Source organism: Bos javanicus, chromosome 1 (assembly GCF_032452875.1).
Source record: "Bos javanicus breed banteng chromosome 1, ARS-OSU_banteng_1.0, whole genome shotgun sequence".
Taxonomy (NCBI): Eukaryota; Metazoa; Chordata; class Mammalia; order Artiodactyla; family Bovidae; genus Bos; species Bos javanicus.
The window spans coordinates 86,502,988-86,527,760 of record NC_083868.1 but is presented as its reverse complement, the minus strand read 5'-3'; positions in this window follow the sequence as shown (position 1 = coordinate 86,527,760).

Below are 24,773 nucleotides of genomic sequence, written 5' to 3'. Positions count from 1 at the left end.
TATATATATATATTCCATACACTGTAGTTCGCTTTGTAACTCATCCATTTTTATATCTCTCTTGGTTGGGGAGGGCAGCAGAGAAGTGTTCTGGCAGCCTTCTTTAGATTTCCTTTTGGTTTGAGTACAGTGATAAGTTCTCAACAGAAGAATTTGAGCTCTGCCTTATGCTGTCTTGAATAACTTACTTGGGAATTGGGAGAACTGCCTTCCCAGCTCCTGAGAAAACCTAGAGCAAATTGGAAGAAAATTTAACCCCTGTACTGTTGATCATAGTAAGTTTCAAGAGCTCCAACTTCAGGATTTGCTGATGATGACAGTCAAAGGTAATGGCTGAAGTTCAATCTTAAACATTTCTGAGGGTTCAGACATTCTTTTCAATGCCCTGAGCCTTAATCTGAGGGCTTTGTGAAAGTTAGACTCTTCCTTGAAATTAATAGACTATTTCTCTGTTTTCAGGAAGAGTATCTATATGAGTGACAATTACACCACTTCTGCTATTATTACTGCTAGTACACAAGACATTGATAAGCCAACTCCAGAGAACAGTTGGATTCGGGCAAATGTATGCAGCCTTCTTTTCAGTCCACTTCTCCCTTAGCTTTGCCCTTTGTTTCGCTCTCTTGTCCCCTTCTCCTAAGATGTGTGATTTCTATTTTGACAAAACAGAGAAAAAAAGCAAAAGAACTTGATCCTTTCTTCCTGAGATCAGAGAAGTGGGGCAGAAGAAGATTATAAGCTTGTATAAGCATGAAAACACACTTTCATTTTTACACAAAAACTGAAGGCTTATTTTACAGCATTTCTGGCTGTTTTATTTATGCCTAATGATTTTATTCAATATTAGTTGGATTTTAAATAATCCAACTAATATTTTCATCTTTGTGAAATTTGAAGGATTTTTTTTTAAACAGAGCATTTTTGGAGGTTCTTCCTCTTTTATAATTTTTGGAGTTCATAGATAGCAGACTATGCATTTTTCTTTTAAGTTTAAATTTTATAATGCTATTTTCAATTAACATTGATTTGTGAGTTTGAAATATAATAAAACACATATAGTGATGTTAACATACAATGAAATAATAAATGTAAAAACACTTGAATTTTTAGAGAAAAGTTTGCTATGAACATATAAGAAGGTAATGCTGTTAATGCACATAATTTATAATTCTGGGGGAAAATGATTGCCAAAAAAGAACAGTATTTCCTTTCTAGAGCATATTGTAAATATCAGCAGATGATTATTTTCTTACAGCTTATTTTCTAGGACATACATTAAACTACCTTTTACAGCCAAGTAAAAACTGAAATTAAGCACTTTGAATACAGAATTATGTTATATCAACAATTTTGCAATAAGCTACCTGCAAATATCAACATTATTCCCCAAAGAGTTCAATTTAAGAGCTAAAAACATGATTTAAATGAATAAGCAATTTAGAATTCAAACCTACTAAACTAAGCAGTTATGTTGGTATAGCGTCTATAATTATATTTACAATTTTGTGGTGTGTTTTAGAGCTACTGAGAATTGTAAAGAGATAAAATAATATTTGCCCTATTAAGGCCACTTCTATCAAAGGTGATTTTCTTTTATGTTAAGGCTAGATAACTTTTCACTCTTTCTGACTTCAAAGGAAAACACATTATTCCAAATATGTTTTAAACTTTTAACATAAAATCCTTACACATTAAACCATTAATATACGGTTGGTCAGTAAAATGTCTCATTCCTCTCACAATAATGTCTCAGTTTAATTAGACCCTGAGAAGTAATGGATTTAAATTCAAATCCTGGCCAACATTAATTATAGAATTCTTAATATTGTAGCATGCCCTTTACTAAGTTCCTCGGATATGTCCTGTGCTAAATAAAAAAGGAAATGAGCTTCTGGGGACAAAGGACTGATTATTGCAAAATAATGTATGTATTGATACGTGGTACATCATTCTAAAGTCTTCTCTTAAGACTAAAAAAAAAGAAAAACAGAACTTTGAAGTCCTAGAACTTTGAATTTTGAAGTACTGGAACTTTGTTCCAGTTATCTTTTTCTATATGCATGGGAAACCAAAGACCAGCTGTTTCTAACAGCTGACTCTTCAACATTTTTTTAACCTATTTAATGGGGAGATCACTCTTCCATGTACGTGTGTGCATGTTCAGTTAGTCATGTCCGACTCTTTGCGACCCCATGGGCTGTAGTTCACCAGGCTCCTCTGTCCATGGGATTTTTCCAGGTGATAGTACTGGAATGGGTTTGCCATTTCTTTCTCTGTGGGATCTTCCTAATCCAGGGATCAAACCCTCGTCCCCTGCATCTCCTGCACTGGCAGGCAGATTCTTTACCACTGAACCACCTGGAAAGCCAGAGTTAGGCACGACTGAGTGACTGCAGCGCACACACACCTGGGAAGCCATGGTCCTTCCTTAATCCTAGTTCCATGGAGAGTTGGTCCACACACAGCAGCTATGGACACTGCCAGGGAAGAAGTATTCCTGGGCCATTTCATGGACAGTAGGAATAGGACATAGCAATGGCCGAAAATAAAATGCACAGGCACATCTCAGATTCTCTCCAGACTTATTCTGAGATCCTTGCCAGCCTCCTCTCACTTCAATTAGACATGACTTGCTTCCATGCCAATCAATCAATCAATAGGTTTTTATTAAGCATTCACTTTCATATCACAACTTCTATGAACCACTCCTCAGGCAGCAACTGAAGGGAGAAAAAGCATGGACTAGATTCACATTCACATCTAAATTCTACCAGTTACAAGCTGGTATGTGACCTCCTTGGTCTGTCTGTCCATTAGTTGCAGTCTTAACGTGGCTCGGTTTTCTCATCTGTAAAACAGTGATAATACCTGCTCCATTTACCTCTTGACATTGTTCTGAGATCCAAAAAATTACATTATGGAGAGAATGCTTTGGAAGTTGTAAAATACAAAACATACAGAAACTAATACTATTGGACTTCATTTATGTGATTTACAAATTTCTGTAACTACTTGGGAAAATGGGCCTTAAATAATTGCAAAAAAAAAAAATCTCTATTATAAGAGGCACTTCAAATATCACTGTCAACTCTAATTTCAGTAAATACTCCAATAAATTAAAAGTTATTGTAGAACAAACAATAAAAAAATTTGATTTTCCATTTATTTATTTCTTACTTTATTTCAGCCAAAAATTTAGACAATGACTCTGAATTTCCAGAAGTCAAAAAGAAACAATCCCAAGTCAATTAATACATTGTAATTCAGTTTTAGATTAAAAGAATTTTTAAAAATTCAGTAGAGTGTCACTAGTGTTCCGTGCAGGACTCCTTTCTGGTGTTTCTTAGTATGTTTATATGTTATGTCATAGCCTATATTCAGAGAAAAGCTCATTTAAGAAGTTGGGATAAGAGGAAATGCATTATAATCATCCTTTCTGAGTGAAGCTTAACAATCAACACAGAGACACAACTGGTTTCAAGGAATCCACTGCCATCAGGTCAAAAGCAGAAAGCATTGAGTATCAGAGTAACCATTTACCCATCCTAGAGCATGGGTCTGTGGCCTCCTCACCAATCTCAAAGCCAAAAAAAGAATATTAAGCTATTAAACGATATATTACAACACACAGGCAGTAAAGTTGACACACTCTGCTCAGAGGAGAGACCTTATGTCAATAATCCAAACCAATCTAGTTGTTTAAGAACATTTATAACCTGTTTCTAGATAAAAACTGATCTGAAGCAGCAAACTAGGAAGGGAGAGAAAGACTGTAGAAGGGTATTTCATACAAGCAGAGCTTAGTATATTAACAAGACATGACAATAAAGAAGAAAAAGAAAAGATGAAAACACCATAAAATGCAAAGCAAGGATTGAAAAAGGGAAGCTGTACAGAGTTCTTTACGGATGGAGCAGTCTCACAAACATCACAGGAGCAGTCTATAGGAATCTGCCAAACCCTCTTGGAAGTGTTTCCTTGATACATAAGTGACTGAAGCTTATACTGGAAAAAGTAAAATATAATAAAAGGTTGATTATTGAGGGTTTAATCCTTAAGAAGATGAAACGGTTAGATAGCATCACCAACTCAATGGACATGAATTTGAGCAACCTCCGGGAGAAGTGAAGGACAGGAAGCCTGGCATGCTGCAGTCCATAGGGTTGTAAAGAATCAGACATGACTGAGCAACTGAGCAACATAACAAATCCTTAAGAAGAGTACAGTCTGGCTATATAGTACAAGTCAGTTGCCAAGAGTTCAGAATACCCAGATGTAACTACATTTAACTTTTTAAAAATCATCTGAATTTTTCTACAGATATATATTACTTGATTTTCTATTATAATATTATATATTATACATATGATATGTAATATATTATAATATTAGTGGCTTTTTTATTGATGTGGAAATCATTTAAGAAAATACTTCATATGGTTTTGTTACACTATGATAAATTCCTAGTTCTACCCACCATCGGACAGAAGTAATCTCATCAATTTAACATGGCTATTTCTTAATTTCCACATTAGCACCAACTAGTCTAGTTTTGTACTTCTGATTGTGATTATAATATTGTGGCCAGAATAAAAACAAAACCCCCTACATTCATAGCAGTTTATTAACTAGAATATTCTATTGCCTAGGACTGACTTTCAGTTGTTTTGCTAATGATGGTTCTTTCCGGAAAAAAAGTTAGATTTTTTTAAATCAGTTCATAATTGATATCTAACCAGTGGATTCCTTTGCAGGGAACTGATATGCCAGGAGGACAAAGAAAATCTATTGACATATGGGAGAAATAGTGAGTTTATCTTTATCTTTAAAAAGGAATAAAAGAAACGCTACAGTGTTTAATATACAGTTGACACTGACACTCTAAATTGGCTGGCCTATCATAAAAGGTTTGTCAGTCTAGCTAAGGGAAGTATGTGGTTTTAGCAATGCCAAGGATAAACAGGAAAGCCTTAATTCGTTTACAAATTTATTATGGCCTATTGAAATTTATGCATGAGGCTAAATATCCATACAGATATGGCTTTAAAGAATGGAGTCTTTACAATATACCTGACATTAGATTGGGAAGGAAGCCTAGTATATTACAGATTTTGTTGGTAACTTCTTTAAAAAGTACTTAAAAGTATTTGAAGTACTTAAAAGAATTTGAAGTACTTAAAAGAATTTGGAGTTGTGACTTTTTTTTAAAGACAACTGTTCATAATTTATTGACCCTTTTTGAGACAATAAGGATTAGATAATGGTGTGTGATCCAGTAGATAATTTTATAAAATAAATAAACAAATTTAATAATGATGCTATTAGTGGGGAAGAGTTTCCTGTAGCATTATTAAGTGAACAAAATAAAATTATTTTTAAATTAGTCATTTCATCTTTATCTCTTCCTAGTTCCTTCCTATTTTGTGAATTTTTATAAGGAATATAATATGTAATGTTAATTTATTATGTCTAATGTATATTTTTATATATCACATAGATATTTACAATAATGACAGTAATGCATCTACTAAGTAAATATATTGAAGCTGCATTCTCAAAACATTTTGTTAAAAGAGATGTGTGATCAACTAACTCATGCCTAATGACAGCAACATTTCATATCTAATGACATCTTAATGATGACAATCACATTTTGGCACATCCAGGCGATATTCTAAAGCACTATGGAATCATGCTTTTATTTGCTTATCACGCTAAACCAGGAAGAGATAATAAGTATCAGTCAGGATGGTTTCAGTTGGAAGTAACAGTAACCTGCCAGAAGTAGTGCGTACTTCAAGGACAGATAAGGGCTCCAGGCTCCATCTTCTGTTATTTTCCTAATGTTCCCTCTCTTTCAGTCAGTTATGGTGTCCTCAGACTGGCTTGTCTCATAATCTCAAGATGACTGCCAGTAGAAGACAGGGAAATGGAATTCCTCATCCATGTGAAAGGGAAATGTGTGTGTGTCAGAGAGACAGACAGACAAGCAGACAGACAGACAAGCAGACAGACAGAGTGAAACCACTTCTACCCATCTGTTAAAGCCCAGGAAGCTTCTTGTCCAGAAGACTGAGTAAGACTTTTCTCAAGTTTTATTGGCCCAACTGCTTTAGAACCTTATCTAAACTAATCACTGTTAAGCATGAAGAGGCTATCATAATTGGCCACTAAAGAGTTTGAGTGGAATGCTTACTGAAGAGTCAATCATCATGTTCAATAGATACTGTTCTCCTCATTTTACAGATGCTTCCCACTTTACTTACCCCAAAAGGGCAAGTAAGTAGCTTACCCAAGGACACAAATGAGTCATTGACTTGGTGATCATTCTTATCCTAAACATAATTATCGTTTATTGTAATTATTACTATATTATTGCCAAAATAGTGATAAAAGGACAAAGATTTCTATTGCACAAAAGTGCACAATATTAGGGAGAAACTACCAAAAGATAAGTAGGTAGTCTAATTGATAACTGAGAAGTAAGTCAGAAACTGCCAAAAATCCATAAGAAATCCAATACAAGAGGTAAGGAAAATGTGGCCTACTATATGAAAAAAAAACCAACTAACACCCTACCTCTTCATAAATACAAAAATAAATTTCAGATAGTTTGTATAAAGTATAAAAAATAAAACTATAAAAGGAGAATTAATTTTAAGCAATAATTTTTCTACTCTGTGAGTAATATTTTGGAAATAATATTTATTAAAGCATGGAAATTTTATTTTTATAAATAAAGAAAATGATCTATTTTTTAACTATAAAAATATAAAACTATATTAATTTTAAAACACCATAATATTAAAATGCCAACAATAAATACAAAATATCAAATGATTTTTATCTTATATAAGTAGTTCTTATAAGTCAAGAAGTAAAAAATAAACACACCAATAGTTAAATGATAAAAGGATGACAGGAGATGATTCACCAAAGAAGACAATGCAAATTCCAATAAACATAGAAAAAAATTATTCAAGCCCACCAGCAGTTTTAAAGTTCTAATAAAAACAAACATACATTTCATTCAAAAAATAAATTTCACAAAAATCTTTAATAAAAAATAACCTTGTTCTGTTGATAATGTCCAGTGCTGATTTGGTTTACTAATATACTTTTGATAGAAATAGAATTTTTCATTTATTAAATCCACAAAAGTTTCAAAAAATAACATGTTCAATTTATGCAATGGGCATTTGAGAAGGATTTTCCTGCATTTTACTTGTGGGAATATAGGGTATTATAACTCTTGTGGAGTTTGGCATTAAATTCCAAATACCTCAAAAATGTCTATATTAATTGACAACTATGTTACCAAAGAAGGAGACAAAAAAATGCAGACAAAAATTTGTTAGTTAAATAAATTTATGTAAGAACCCTAAATTAGAAACAATCTAAGCATCCAAAAATAGTAAATGGTTTGGTCAATTATAAGATTATTCAATTGACTATTTCACAGTCTTCCCAGGTGGCTCAGATGGTAAAGAAACCACCTGCAATGCAAGAGACCCAGGTTCAATCCCTGGGTCAGGAAGATCCCCTGGAGAAGGGCATAGCATCCCAATCCAGTATTCTTGCCTGGAGAATCCCATAGACAGAGGAGGCTGGTGGGCTACAATCCATAGGGTCATCAAGAGTCAGAAACGTCTGAGCAACTATCACATTTTTCAGTCATTAAAAATTATGCTTATAAAAATATTTATCATGAGAAAGGACTAATATGTTATTAGATGAAATGTTTATCAAATCTTAGCAAATATAATACAATCTCAGTTTTGTAAAAAAAATATGGATATGTATAGAAATAAACTGAAAACATCTTCGAATGTCTTTGGAATATGGAAAGAAAGAATATTTTCATTTTTCAATTTATATCATTGTATAATTCTCAAATATTCTATAAGGAACTCAAGTATTTTCTTATTTAAGAATGTATTGAAATCCTTTCAAAATCCTTGTCCTTTATAAAGAAACAAACTCTTCTCTCCATCTCAGATGTATGTACTGAGGAATTTGAAGGAAATCATAATAATACACTACAAAAATATATACTACATTTAAGTACAACAGCAAAAAATTTTTTACCTACTTACAATTGACTAAAGAGAAGTTATGTATGGAAATTACATCTATAATTAACTATCAAAATACATAAAATCTGAAGCCCATTTTAAAGTCTTACATACCTGAAGCTAGTTAAATTCACTAAAGAAAATCTAATTTTTATTGAGCACCTACATACCCATTAGTCAATCATTTTCATACATGACCTATTCAGTCCTCCCAAAAAATGTAAGGTATTATCCCACTTTTACAAAAGAAGGATTGATGCTTTTGAACTGTGGTGTTGGGAAAGACTCATGAGAGTCCCTTGGACTGCAAGGAGCTCAAACCAGTCAATCCTAAAAGAAATTGGTCCTGAATATTCATTGGAAAGACTGATGTTGAAGCTGAAACTCCAATACTTTGGCCACCTGATGTGAAGAGCTGACTCATTTGAAAAGACCCTGATGCTGGGAAAGATTGAAGGCAGGAGGAGAAGGGGACCGCAGACGATGAGATGGTTGGATGCCATCACCGACTCAATGGACGTGAGTTTGAGCAAGCTCCTTGAGTTGGTGATGAACAGGGAAGCCTTGAGTGCTGCAGTCCATAGGGTCGCAAAGAGTCAGACACGACTAAGTGACTGAACTGAACTGAATTATCATACTTTTACAAAAGAAGAAGCTGATGCTTAAATGAGGTTATGGACCTACCCAGCTAAGTAACACTGTAGCCAAGTTTCAAATAAAGTCTGTTAGATACAAAAGTTCCTAGCTTTTCACAACTTCATGCTGCCTTTCAAGTCATTTACAGGGGAAAAAACCGAATTTTTAAATGATGAATTAATTCAAAGCAAACAGTTTATAGGAAAAGCAATCTTTAGTTTTTAAGTAATAGCATGAGATTTATTTACTTGCAAAAGTTTATTTTAGCTTTTTTGCCTGAATTATCCTAATAGATTAATTCATCTCCTATTTTCAATTTAGATTTAAGTTTCTTCCCAGCCCACAATCCTTACAACTGACAAAAAGCTGTGTCTACAAAGTGCCAACCATGCTGTTACCTTAAACTATCTAAGAATAGATGCTTCTCTTTTCATGCAAGTGTTAGGTTTTATGCAGATGCCTGGGGAGTAATGACACACTAATTATTTGTCTTCCAGGCAATTTTTTGGCTCAAATCACCATTGCCAAGGTAAAATACAAGTCATCTAAGAAAATTCAACTAGTTAAGTATTTTATAAACACAGGATTAACATATCATGATTCAAGTAGTTCATTGATCTCAAACTCTGTATTCTTTTTGATACATTTGACAAATTCCACCTCTTAAATTTCAGAATAAATGTATTTTTTAAGGCAATATAATGCCATAGAACTACACACTGGATTTTAGAATTAATAATGCTGGATACACAGATAGTATTTTTTCACCCAGTTTTCTCAAGGAACAAACATTCTGTCAGTAAACTTTGACAGGAGAGATGACCCCATTTGAAAAACTCTAGTGTCTTACAGCAGCAGATTTCTGAAATCATTTGTATTCTTTTTAATTGTATTGCTCGGTTTTGTTTGTTTGGTAGTCCTTTTCAACATCCATTTTGGACATCAGCATAACTACATTTGTTACCTTTGTTTGAAATATTTCTCCCACAGAGAAAGAAAATGGCTAGTTTGGATTCAGAGCAAGGATGAGGAAAAAAAGAGGTATGTGTCTCCTTTCCCCATTCCACCATTCTTTCCTGAGACTGCTCAACTTTCACCCTAGACATACACTAACAATACTCATTTGAATTTTATTTGCATTAATAACTTATACTGTCAAGACACTATTTTAAAAACTCCATTTAGTTATGTGCAAAACTTGTATCAAAACACTATGAAGATCTTAACAACGGAAACTAATGAGCATGTTTAATTTTTCAGAATTAGGTTAAATGACACTTGAGTATGGTAACCATCCTCCCCAACACAGAATGCAATTCTCTTTTTAAAAAATCTGCTTATATTGAAATTTTATGAAACAGCGGGGGAGTGTTCTTTATTTCATCTTTTATAATATGATCTGGAGTTGAAGTTGCTTTTCAAAATAGTGCTTTGAAAACTCTTTTAACACCATGGTGTTGCAAGGCTAGAGCTTCATCAATACTTACGCAGGCTTCAAAGATATTGTCACCAATATTCTAAGAAATTTGTGATCATAATTGAACAATGTAATGTCGACAGAAGTAAGACTCACGTTATTAAGAACTTTGGACTTCAAAACCCTCTGAAAATAAAAACTTTTCACCTGTCCTTAAAACCAAGAGGTCAAGTATTCATTGACCAATAAAGACCTCCCCCCATCGGCTAGACAACATTCTTTGAAATCCAATTAACTCTTTCACACAGACAACCTTCATTTTCTATTTTATCAGAAAGTTAAATTTGCCATTCTATACTCCAATGAAAGTTGTTTTGATCTGATAATTGTAAGATGTACTGTATGTATCTTAATTTGTAAGTTTTTAATGCTAAAGCTCAAAGCTTTTCAGATATAACAGGAGTGCTGGAAATGAGGTACAAAATGCTGGAATTCAAATTAACCAATAAATATATTTTAATATATATCAGCAGGACTCTAGAGGATTCCATTAATCTTGAAAAATAGAAAGGATTTAGGTTAATTTGGTAAGAAGGCAGGTCAGAACGTTTACAACAGTGGTATAGAATTGTATAGAGATGCAAAATTTTTCAAGAGAGCAGAATTTTTTCAAAAACGCTGACTCTAGCTGTCACAGCCCTGCCTTGGCTAAATCCAGTGGAGAGATAGGAGGACTTTCTAATTTGCTTTCCCTCTATTTTAATAATAGCTGTGCATAAGTAATTTATGAAAGGCCAACCAGGCAGTGGGCAACAGAAAATTAAACTCATTTTATCTGAAAGCAGGTGGATTTCTATATATCATTAGCATGCATAGAATTCTCACAATGTTATTTCTCATACTGATGGAATGTAACCAAATAATATATGAGTTTTTTGCTTATGCACGAGTGAAATTTTTAGATAAAAGTGCCAGCCCCAATGGCAATTTTCTGCAAAACGAAAACTAATTCTGTGAAGCTTCTTATTACTGGAAAGACTCATTTGGCTTGCATTAGAGACTGACATAAGTGACTTTAGGATTTTACTAACAGATTAGATGAGATGTGCCACATACTGTAATATCATTAGAGAATGTAACAGCCCTGGAACGCTCTGGGGCACTTATTAAGGGTACTGGCACACATAAATTGTTTTCCTTTATGACACAAGCTTTTGAATTTTTTCTCCGATTAGAATGCTTTATTTTTATGGATTTTTTTTCTGACATTTAAAACAACTTTTATTTTACACTCCCCAAAATTGCACACAAATTATGTTTTGCATGATTCAGCTCAGTGTTACTAAATGCATTATCTATGCCTTATTTCGTGACTATCACCTAGGCAGAGGGTAGATATGTATTAAGAAAACAGCTTACACAATACTAAAATCAGAACTCCTCTAACAGAATATTATCCTAACTTACAGCAAAGACTAATCTTCATGGCTTGGAGGAATTTTTGCTAATAGTATCTTTCACTAACTCAATGTTTGTGTGGGTTCTATTCTCAGTCTCTAATAAGATCTTAAAATGGGATCATTAAAAATGCTTATTATAATGTGAATACTCCTATTGTTCTGTTTAACTTCCATCCTAAAATTTATTTAAGTATTTGACATATTATAGCTTTTTTGTTTGGATGCATCTTCCCTTATCAAAAATTATGTATCAAGCAAAATACTTCTTGCTAAAGTAGGCAAAAATGTAGGGTGAAGATGGAAATGCTTGTCATTTTATAAAAGAAGCTTTGGGAAAAGCTTGGAATATTGGGGGAATTATTTTATGCTTAACATTTTTTCCTTTATGAATTATCTTTTCCTGATATAAGTTTCTACCTCTTCCTGGGTATGGAGAGGGGTATTTCCCCCCCTTCTTTCTAAAAGTCTTTCATCATCAGAGAAGGAAATTAATGAGAAAATTGTACTAGACACCAAGTTAAGAGAAGAGCAGCCATAAAAATGAGTTTGGGAATGTGCATGTAGTGTCCCAATCTATAGACTGGTGAGGTTAAGTGTCGTGGAGTCACACAGATGGTAGACTGATTCCCAGCTCTGCCATTTTACTACCTGTCTGACTTTAAGCAAATGACTTCCCTTCTTGAATTTTTATTTCCTCACCTATTTCATGGGATCATGATATACTGACCTCAAAGTTTCTCTCTGAGGATCACATGCAACTGAATCATCTTGCTGTTCATATTCTATTTCTACAGTGGAAAGGTTGTTGTTGTTACTGTTGTTTAGTTGCAAAATTGTGCCTGATTCTTTCTGACACCATGGACTGTGGCCTGCCGGGCTCCTCTGTCCATGGGATTTCCCAGGCAAGAATACTGGAGTGGGTGGCCATTTTCTCCTCCAGGCATCTTCCCGACCTGGGATCAAACCAGAGTCTTTGGCATTGGCAGGCAAATTCTTTACCACTGAGCCACCTGGGAAGCCCACACAGTGGAAAGGAAGCTCTGGAAAGAAGGTGGCCCAACAGGTTAAAAACTGTATCAGACCAATTTTAGACGATGCTCCAGATTTCTACAAGAACTCAAGACTGCATTAGTTTAAAAATAGAATGTGAAAATAATCAACGAGACATCTTCCACAAACGATCCTAAGCCACAGACTCTTCAATCTAGGAATGTCTGAAGTCAGTCACCATTATGCTCAAAAGTCACCTCTTCTGAGAACTGGCTTGAGCCCAGTTAGTCACAGCCATCTGTGTGTCCCTAATGCTAGTATGAGTGCCCCTTTCACCCTGCATGAACATTATTTCCTTAAACACCTTCCTCACATCTTGAACTCTTTGAGAACAGGCACTTTGTCTTTTCAACTTCTTAACTTCATCTGCCAGCACATTGCTTCATATATAGATATCATTAAAAGGAGTATCTATGAAGAAACAGACTCACAGACATAGAGAACAGACTTGCGGTTGCCAAGGGGGAGGGGGCTGGGGGGTGAAGGGATTGGGAGTTTGGGATTGGCAGACTCAAACTCTTATATATAGGATGGATAAACAAGGTCCTGATGTATATAGCAAAGGGAACTATATTCAATAACCTGTCATAAAACATAATGGAAAAGAATATATGCATGCATAACTGAATCAATTTGTTGTATAACAGAAATCAACATATTTTAAATCAACTATACTTCAATGGAATAATTTTTTAACAATGAATGCATTTGTAAAAATGTTTGAAAGCTGAAAAAAATTTTCAATACAAAAACTTTAAAAGTAAATTAATAAGTGCTTAATTGAAATTTCCACTGTCACCCTTAACGTCTTCTTTATTGCTTGTGAAATTTAATATTCATGAAACTTCATTACATTAAAAGAAGTGTAAGATATGTTTTTTTCATCACCAAAATTTCTGAGAATGTACGACGGTTACCAAAAAAGTTAGAGTCAATCTTAAATAAGTTATACAAGGCTAAGAATTTTGGACATAGAGGTATTATAATCCTTTTAAATTATTTTTACAGAAAAAAAATAGTTGAAGTGGGATGTCAGTGCATTTCGATGTGATATGATGTGGGGTAGGTCTATAAAAGTGTGAGGCCCAGGACCTTGGAGGTCTTTAACAGCCTGATAACAGTGGAAGAGTAGGCCAGAATTTAAACAGGCTGGCTGAAGCATGGTGAGACTAATCAAGAAAAGCTTCTTAGCGGAGGTTTCCCTGATATCCAGCATAAAGGTGGGGGGAGAGAGATGGTTTGGAGAAGGGACATTACGCCTCACCAGAACTAATCTCATAAGTAAGCAAAGTAAGAGACTGGGAGTGTTTTCTGAGGTGCTGGACAAGACCCTTTGACTCATCTGAACCACCCCCCAAATCTTTTCGAATATATCTTTAGAGATCTGAAATTCTACCAATAGAGAATAATTTTATTATCTAAAACTCATGTCAGCTAGTAAGTGTGGATGTGCCCGAGAGATCTAACCCTCTAAGCACTATCATTGATTTAGACTGTATTGTGGTCTTTAAGTCTTTGTTGGGGTTGAATTTGTTAGGAAAGAAAAAGGCATGGGGACAGTAAGTGACCAAGAAAGGCTATGACTGGAGAGGGGTTGTAAGCCAGCTACCAGGATTCTATTGTGGACTGCATTCGAGACAGAACCTGTGTGTTGTGCCATGCCCAGTCGGTTCATTTGTGAAAGACTTTTTGGGAATCCCATGGACTGTAGTCAGCCAGGCTCCTCTGTCCATGAAATTTTCCAGGCAAGAACACTGGAGTGAGTTGTCATTTCCTCCTCCAGGAGATTTTCATGACCCAAAGATGGAACCCGAGTCTCCTGCATTGGCAGGCAGATTCTTTACTGCTGAGTCATCTGGGAAGTGGACAGGACCTGAGACAAACACAAATTGTACTGAACCCTCTGTTGGTGAAGCCTGAGCTGTATTTAATACAACTGAGGGCTCTTGAATTGTAACAGGAATGGAGAATTCCTGTTACAAAGGAATTGTAACCTTTGTAAGGTTTGTAACTTTTGTAACCTTTGTAACCTTTGTAACCTGAGCCAAAGAAGAAGCAGAGAATGAAAATAGCAAACAGCAGCAAGCCACATTTTTATTGAGCCAGTGCAAAAGAAAAGACACAGATTAAGCCTATAAAAAATGCTGAAGACGGGACAATCTTAGCATAGCTGTAGCTATTTGTTTTGTATATTTATTTCTCAGAGTTTATTTATCCATTTGTTGTTGTTGTTTAGTCACTAAGTCATGTATAACTTCTTTGCAACCCCATGGACTGTAGCCTGCCAGGCTCCTCTGTCCATGGGTTTTCCCTGGCAAGAACACTGAAGTAGGTTGCCATTTCCTTCTTCACGGAATCTTCCGGATCCATGGATCGAATCCACGTCTTCTGTGCTGCAGGTGGATTCATTACCATCTGAGCTACCTGGGAAGGCTTATTTGCTCATATGTCCCAACTAATAGTGGTCTCCAGGAGAAACTTATCAATGTTTAATGTCTACTCCAAAGTTGAATGCATGTGTAATTTTTAAGGTTAGTGACATCTAGGAAAACACCTACCGAGGCACCATATATTTTTTAAAAATTTAATTCAGATTAACAAATGGATCATACAGTATAATGCCAAGAGATTGGCAAACAAAAAGTAATAATAAGAGTATTTGCTATCATAACTGTAAATGGAGTATAATTCTTAAAAATTGTGAATTATTATATTGTACAGTGGTATTATATTGTACAGAAACTATACTTTCATTAAAAATTGGTTTTTAGAAAGATATTTGTGACACTTATCTCAGAAGCTTCAAGGAGGCACGGAAATACGCAAGCCTCACTTTTGGGATTTAGTAAGCCAGGAATTCATAGCAAATCTTTGAGCTCAAAGTCATATTTCTTATTAATACATGAATTTATTTTATTTTAAATCTTAATATGAATATCTGTGCAGTAGTTGAGAGAAGAATAGTTTTTTTTCTTTGTTGTTTTATATCTTTATTTATCCTGTTTCTTCCATGGGTAAAATGATTGGCACCCAAGGTGGTATCAATGAGCTCCCCATTCCTCTCACAGCATTCTATTTCCTAATCTCTTTCGTCTGTCCTCACCATAAAATGCTAAATCTCATACCTTCTAATGTTCAATTTCAGCTCAATCAAACTGAGAGAAACATAGAATTATTCTGCTACAGTTGTCTCTAATCTACCTTCTAATTTGAGGAGGAGTCTAATTATTGATCTTCACAGGACCTTTAGGAATGTTATGAAAATGGATTAATATTTATTTAAGGAGGATTCATCAAGGGTCTTATTTAAAACAAACAATTTCTTCCTTTCAAAAACAGGGAAAGGGGAAAAGAGGATATTTTTCTCAAAGTGTGAATGCCACAAGGGTTTCTCACATTGATTCATTGCTTATAGATAAAAACAACTTAAGCTGATTTTTGTTGTTTATAGAGTAAGTGTAAAATGTTCCACCAAAATAGGTAATGACATTTTTGTGTCCATAAATGTGCATATAAGTCCAATTATGTATTTGTTGTCATTTAAACATCACCACCATTATTGAAACAGAAGTGCCAGTACTAATTTTTGCTGTCACATTTTCCAAAAATGAAAATAAGGCTTTTAAGTAAAATGCTAAGGTTTTCAATCTGAATTATTCATTTTTTGCAATGGCCTTAGCAGAACATCCTCAGCAAAATAGCTAAACAAAAGCCTACCAGGGTTCTGGTTTCTAATCTAGTTAAGAAATACATTATAGGATTTTTTTTTAACTTCACAGTTAATGGAAAAGTTTTCCTTTCCTGAAACTCAGCAAAGAGTTCAAGAAAGCTTCTCTAACCGCCACAGCCTCCATCTAATTGAAGTGCCATGAGGAGACCTTGAAAACAGTGGCATTAGTCACACAGCTAAACAAATTACCTTTGATGGTACCAGTTGACCAATCAGAACCATTCCCCAGATGATCTTTGTGGGAATAGCAATCCATTAATAATAACTGAAGCAATGATCTTTCATGCCACCTTTCTTTCATGCAAGACCACTCCACTGGTAATCTCTTAGGGGAACTATTAGCTACTTCAATGTCCTTCATAGAGGACACTCTGCCTGTTCCAACATTTATTTCACTGTAACGTTTTTTTTTTTTTTTCCTCTCTCCCACAGAAGTGCCTTTTAGAAATTAAAATAATTTTCACTGTGGCTCTAGCAGGGACATAGGAAGTGAAGAAAAGAAGAAGTGGGTGTGAGAATAAATGAGTTAAGAAGAAAAACACCATTTCTCCTACACCTAGCTCTGAATTTCAAGATTATCAAAGAAGAGTAATGCACTAAATAATAAAATCCAGTGGCTGCTCATCTTAGCTACTCTTTGTCATTAAGGGGAATAAATATATGTGTTCCTAAATATTTCAAGCTAATTATAAATAATGTTTTGCACAATTTTCTAAACTCTGATCTTAATAATGTATTAATTTTACACTTAATAAAAGAAGTTGGGAAAGTGAGAGGATGAGAGGGTTATCAGAAATGGTCCAGGCTGTACCCCTAGTTATCTACCATACCATGACTGCCATGTCTGAGTCTGTGTATCATCTTCTCCTGTCCAGTTCTTTGCATAGCAGAGGTGCTCAATAAATGTTTTAGGGATAAATTCTCTATGATAGGGGACAAACCAGGGATTAAATCAGCCACTATATTGCTAAATATTCTATAGCTTGCACAGTAGCTGCTTTGTCATCTTTTTTATATTGATATGGACATTACCACTATTTTATTTTAATACTACGTTTTACATGTACTGACTTCTTTCTCTTATAGCAGCTTGTTACATTTTGAAGAATGTGGTTAGATCAACATATACAGACTCTCAGCAACAGAGGCCATAATTTGGAAAATTTTTTCATTAGATGAAATAACTCATATGATGTACACAATAACTCATATGATATAATCTCTACCCTATACCTGTCCCCAAAACTGCTGCCTAAACTGGTTGACTAAAAATCATCCTCAAGCCTACAAAGTATTTTCATAGCTCCAAGCTTTCTACATAGCTTTGCATATCTAATATAGTGAATATATAACCAATGGATAGAAGGAAAGTATCAAAGATTCAAAATTTTAATCATTAAATAAACATTTCCAAAGTCTGAACCAACTTATTAGTTTGTATAATAGGATAAAACTTTGTTATATTAACAGGATTTCCCCTTTCCAAGAATATTATGTCATTCTGTTCAGTTCAGTTCAGTTGCTCAGTCATGTCCGACTATTTGCAACCCCATGGACTGCAGCACACCAGGCTTCCCTGTCCATCACCAACTCCTGGAGCTTGCTTAAACTCATTTCCACTGAATTGGTGATGCCATCCAACCATCTCATTGTCTGTCTTCCCCTTTTCCTCCCACCTTCAATCTTTCCCAGCATCAGGGTCTTTTCCAAGGAGTCAGTTCTTTGCATCAGGTGGCCAAAGTATTGGATGTTCAGCTTCAGCATCAGTCCTTCCAGTGAATATTCAGGACTGATTTCCTTTAGGATTGACTGGTTGCTGTCCAAGGGACTTTCAAGAGTCTTTTCCAACACAAAGTTCAAAAGCATCGATTCTTCGTCTCTCAGCTTTCTTTATAGTCCAACTCTCACATCCATACATGACCACTGGAAAAACCATAGCCTTGACTAGATGGACCTTAGTTGGCAAAGTAATATCTCTGGTTTTTATATGCTGTCTAGGTTGGTCATACTTTTCTTCCAAGGAGCAAGCATCTTTTAGTTTCATGGCTGCAGTCACCATCTGCAGTGATTTTGGAGCCCCAAAAACCAAAATCTCTCACTGTTTCTATCGTTTCCCCATCTATTTGCCATGAAGTGATGGGACCGGATGCCATGATCTTCGTTTTCTGGATGTTGAGATTTAAGCCAACTGTTTCACTCTCCTCTTTCACTTTCATCAAGAGGCTCTTTAGTTCCTCTTCACTTTCTGCCATAAGGTGGTGTCATCTGCATATCTGAGGTTATTCATATTTCTCCCCACAACCTTGATTCCAGCTTGTGTTTCATCTAGCCTGGCATTTCGCATGGTATACTCTGCATATAAGTTAAATAAGCAGGGTGACAATATACAGCCTTGAAGTACTCCTTTCCCAGTTTGGAACCAGTCTGTTGTTCCATGTCTGGTTCTAACTGTTGCTTCTTGACCTGCATACAGATTTCTCAGGATGCAGGTCAGGTGGTCTGGTATTCCCATCTTTTTCAGAATTTTCCACAGTTTGTTGTGATCCACACAGTCAAAGGCTGTAGTGTAGTCCATGAAGCAGAAATAGATTTTTTCTGAAATTTGCTTGCTTTTTTTATGGTTCAACGATGTTGGCAATTTGATCTCTGCTTCCTCTGCCTTTTCTAAAACCAGCTTGAACATCTGGAAGTTCACAGTTCACCTACTGTTGAAGCCTGGCCTGAAGAATTTTGAGCATTATTTACTAGTGTGTGAGATGAGTGCAATTGTGCAGTAGTTTGAGCATTCTTTGGCATTGCCCTCTTTTGGGATTGGAATTTTTCCAGGGTAGATTACTGACCTTTTCCAGTCCTATGGCTACTGCTGAGTTTTCCAAATTTGCTGGCCTATAGAGTGCAGCACTTTCACAGCATCACCTTTTAGGATTTGAAATAGCTCAACTGGAATTCCATCACCTCCACTAGCTTTGTTTGTAGTGATGCTTCCTAAGGCCCACTTGACTTTGCATTCCAGGATGTCTGGCTCTAGGTGAGTGATCACACCATCGTGGTTATCTGGGTCGTGAAGATTTTTTTGTATAGTTTTTCTGTGTATTCTTGCCACCTTTCCTTAATATCTTCTGCTTCTGTTAGGTCCATACCATTTCTGTCCTTTATTGTGCCCATCTTTGCATGTAATGTTCCCTTGGAAGCTCTAATTTTCTTGAAGAGATCTCTAGTCTTTCCCATTCTATTGTTTTCCTCTATTTTTTTGCATTGATCACTGAGGAAGGCTTTCTTATCTCTCCTTGCTATACTTTGGAACTCTGCATTCAAACAGATATATCTTTTTTTTCTCCTTTGCCTTCAGCTTCTCTTCTTTTCTCAGCTATGTGTAAGACCTTCTCAGACAACCATTTTGCCTTTTTGCATTTCTTTTTCTTGGGGATGGTCTTGATCACTGCCTCCAATACAATGTCACAAACCTCTGTCATAGTTCTTCAGGCACTCTGTCTATAGGATCTAATCCCTTGAATCTGTTTATCGCTTCCACTGTATAATTATAAGGGATTTGATTTAGGTCATATCTGAATGGTCTAGTGGTTTTCCCTACTTTCTTCAATTTAAGTCTGAGTTTAGCAATAAGGAGTTCATGATCTGAGCCACAGTCAGCTCCTGGTCTTGTTTTTGCTGACTGTCACTCTGTGACTCTTCACAATTGGTCAGAGCTAAGCATTATTCAGGGAAGGATGGATGACCACAGTGAGGATAACCACAGACATTCAATTCTTATTTTCTGATTGCTGTAAGAGGTTCTTAGAACTTAGAGCTTATATATATTTTTATTATGGGAATTCTCAAACAAGATATAAAAGCAGAGAGACAAATAAAATAAACTCCTATCTATGTACAGCCTAGTTTCAACTATTAGCAACTCAAGGCCAATCTTAATTAGTCTACACCCTTGCTAGTCAGATTCTGCCCTGAAGTTTCAGAGGCAAATTCTGCACACCGTACAATTTTACTTGTGAATATTCAATATATATCTCTAAGATGAAGACTTTTGTGATTCCCTTTTTCCATACCAGTTGGTTTTTTGTACAAGATACATTACCTGGAAAAGACTCTCATTTTTTTAAATAAAATATAACCACAATAAATTTATTATCACATTTAAATATTAAACAATAATTCTTTAACATCATTAAATATCTTGTCAGTCACATTACTCTGATGGCTTTTAAATAAAACACATGATTTCTTACTTGCAAAGCATTTCAAAAATTCAATCTCTGATGCATTCAGGGCATAAAGTTTATCCATTTAAAAAACACTGGAAGGAGACCAGTTGAGGAGACATAACATCTATTCCAAAGGCTAAACATAGATTGTCCAGACTAGGGGATGGTAAAGCATAATGAGGGGATAGATGAGAAAGCAATTGTGCTAGATGTTTAAATGGATTGCTGTGTGGATCCTGAACCCAACTCTTTGAGCTAAGACCCAGAAATTCTTGGTGAGTGAGTGCCATGTAAACCTTCTAGGATTTAGATTCAAAACTGAATTAAATGGAAATTGAATCTCTGCCTCTCAGAGAAATAAAAACTAGAGATAGACATTAATTTTACCTGTAGAAGAATAAAGTGCTTTTTGACACCTGATTGTGTGGCCTGTAAATTTATTCTCAAGCCACTTGATTTGTTTCTCTAAGTTGAGAACTGAGAGTGTGAGTTTGACCTGCTCTACATGGCTGGCCACCCTCTTGGAGGACACAGAAATAATACTCAATCATACAGCTCTCCTGGAAAAGTTGTGTTCTTACCTCACTCCCCAAATGAAAGCACTATCACCCCCAAAATGGTTTCTTTGGGCCCTATAAAAAAATAGTTTCTAATTTCTCATTCCTGGAGTTACTTGGTTTCCCAGTTGTAGATTTCATACAATGCCAAAATAACAGGCAAACATGGACAAAAATAATAGTAATGTTTTTTTCTTTTAAACATCAAGGTATATTTCAGAACATTTCAATGACAAAATTACTAAAGAATCTGCTTTTGGGTGCCCTCTCCACCAAAAGAAAAAAAATCCAGACTCCCTTGGTGGTACAGCAGGTAAGAATCCACCTGCCAGTGCAGAGGACACAGGTTTGATCCCTTTTCTGGGAAGATTCCACATGCTGCAGAGCAGCTAAGCCCATGCACCACAACTACTGAAGCCTGAAGGCTTTAAAGCCCATGAGCCACAACTACAGAGCCCACATTCTGCAACTACTGTAGCCTGTGCTCCTCAACAAGCGAAGCCACTACAACGAGAAGCCCACACACTGCAACTAGAGAAAAGCCCACAGAGCTACAAAGACCCAAAGCAGACAAAAAAATATATATATAAATACATAAATTAAAAAAAAAATCCTTTTGGTAACTAAACACTTCAGACCACAAAATTAACATTAGATTACATATTTTGCAACCAACACTACTTCCATCTGTTAAAATAATAGCTACCTTGATATGTGTAAGAAACTGCTGAGCCCTTTATATGAGTTGTCTCATTTACTTTTCATAAAGGTCCTTTGAAGTAGCTGTGTTTCCCCCAATTTATAGATAAGGACACAAGGTAACATAGCTAACCAGTGCAAAAGCCAACAGACTAACACAGTCTGGTGTGTCATTCACTGGAGCCTTCAGATCTTACCATTACACTACCCAGAATCCCTCTCCTGATGATTAACAAAAAAATCTTCTCAAGAATATGGTCTCCAGAAGTGACATTTCCCTGAACTCTTAACTATTCATATTTTTATCTTGAATTCTCAGTTTAAACTTCAAAGTATAGAGTGAGAACAAAAGATACTTAAGAAATAAGTTCTTCAGAATCCTAACCCACACTGATGTTTTACTCTTGTTTTTTTTTAAGCTACAATAAGCTTTGTATTTATTATCAAGCTGGTTTTTCAAGCTACAAGTATAGAACTTGACCTGGTATTCATGACCAGGGTTTCTGTAATTCCAAGTCAGAGTTATGAAAGAAAATTATGAGACAATGGTTGATAATATTGAAAAAAAATCCGTATTTACAGGAGATTTTTTCAAGTGACTTACTATGATGTCTATTCATGGGAAGAAAGCATTTGAAAAGACAAGTATATAAAGAAGTTATCCTACAATGAAGAGAACAAAGCCCATTAATGACAATGATGTGAACATTCAAGAAATTATTAAAAGGACCTTTCAGTTTGAGGGAAAATTAATTTACCCAGAATTTAGAGCAATTGTTGAAATAAGAAAATCAGAGAGGCAAGGCAGCAGACCTTGTGGCCAAAGTTTTGCCAAAAGTAATAGCAGTTATGAAGGAGACAGCATTCTGCTTTTCTCTTCTACATTTTGTCAAAAAAGCACTGGAGGCATATATATCAGTAGCTCTTAACATTGCTATTTTTTTTCCCTGCCAGAATTTAAAATAATTAATAGGTCTTTAGACTCTTATCTCTACATACTTTTATCTCTACATATTTTTAAACCCTTTATTCCTGAATTTTAGAGGAAAACAGTTTTATTTCATAAAATTCGAGGTTTTGTTTTTCAAAATATTTAAATACATAGAGCCTTACAGAAAAGAAGCAGGTATTTGTCAGAGACACTTGCCTTGGGGCAGAGAGATGGCTTCTCTGGCTCCCTCTACAATGAGTAAACATCTTTGTTCAGGATATATTCAAAATTCGAATTCCATTGACTCTTCAACAGACCAACAAAGAATAATATTGGAGGGAATTCCCTGATAGTCCAAAGGCTAGGGCTCCATGCTTCCACTGCAGGGAACACGAGTTTGACCCCTGGATCCTGCAAGCCATGTAGTGCTGCCAAATGATAATAACAAATTAATAATAATAATAGAAATGGAAACCAGGTATGATAAAAAGAGATATGAGACATGTCCCTTGATCTCAAATTTCATATAGTCTCCCCTGCTTAGGGAGAAAATTTCTATTTTTTTCTATTTTCTCTGCTTATCAATATGTAAATTGAAACCTTGGACCCCACTACTCCAGGGAAGAAAGGACACAGCCAAAGAAAAAAGCAAAGAAAAAAATAGCTAATTCTTCAATTTCAGAGTGTGCAGATCAGACCCTACCAATTTAAATGATGATTTAAGAAATTTTCAGGGATCATTTCCATATAAGAGGAAAATTCTAGTGAATGAGTTGAGTTGGTGTGTGTTTAATGTTCTTTTCAGACCATTTAAACACTAAATTCAGAAAAAGATGGTGTTATGGACTACAGTAGTCAGAGAAAGTTTCACATTGTGCAGTTTCACAGAAAGTTTCACATTTCTCCATGAAGGGCAGTTAATTTCAGATGAAAATAGATTGGCTATCTGATTCAAGAACTAGTGTAAGCAAAGAGCATAGATGATACTCAGAATTCAGCAGTGGCTTAACACAACATTGTAAGTCAAGTATACTTCCTATACTTCAATTAAAAAAAAAAATGTTAGCAGTGATCATGTATGTTCCCCGGAAAGTCCATCTGAGAGGCAATCTATCAGGATAATCACAAAGCTCATTAGATTCCCCTATTCATAGTATCCTAAGTGCTGACTTCTTTCATAAACATTGCTATGTCATGGATGGAAAATAATTAATTATAGGGTATTAGCACCATTGTTAAGGAAAGATATAAACATCTGAATGCAGAGTTCCAAAGAATAGCAAGAAGAGATAAGAAAGTCTTCTTCAGTGATCAATGCAAAGAAATAGAGGAAAACAACAGAATGGGAATGACTAGAGATCTCTTCAAGAAAATCAGAGATACCAAGGGAACATTTCATGCAAAGATGGGCTCGATAAAGGACAGAAATGGTAGGGACCTAACGGAAGCAGAAGATATTAAGAAGAGATGGCAAGAACACACAGAAACACTGTACAAAAAAGATCTTCACGACCCAGATAATCATGATGGTGTGATCACTGACCTAGAGCCAGACATCCTGGAATGTGAAGTCAAGTGGGCCTTAGAAAGCATCACTACAAACAAAGCTAGGGGAGGTGATAGAATTCCAGTTGAGCTATTTCAAATCCTGAAAGATGATGCTGTGAAAGTGCTGCACTCAATATGCCAGCAAATTTGGAAAACTCAGCAGTGGCCACAGGACTGGAAAAGGTCAGTTTTCATTCCAATCCCGAAGAAAGGCAATGCCAAAGAATGCTCGAACTACCGCACAATTGCACTCATCTCACACGCTAGTAAAGTAATGCTCAAAATTCTCCAAGCCAGGCTTCAGCAATATGTGAACCGTGAACTTCCTGATGTTCAAGCTGGTTTTCAAAAAGGCAGAGGAACCAGAGATCAAATTGCCAACATCCGCTGGATCATGGAAAAAGGAAGAGAGTTCCAGAAAAACATCTATTTCTGCTTTATTGACTACGC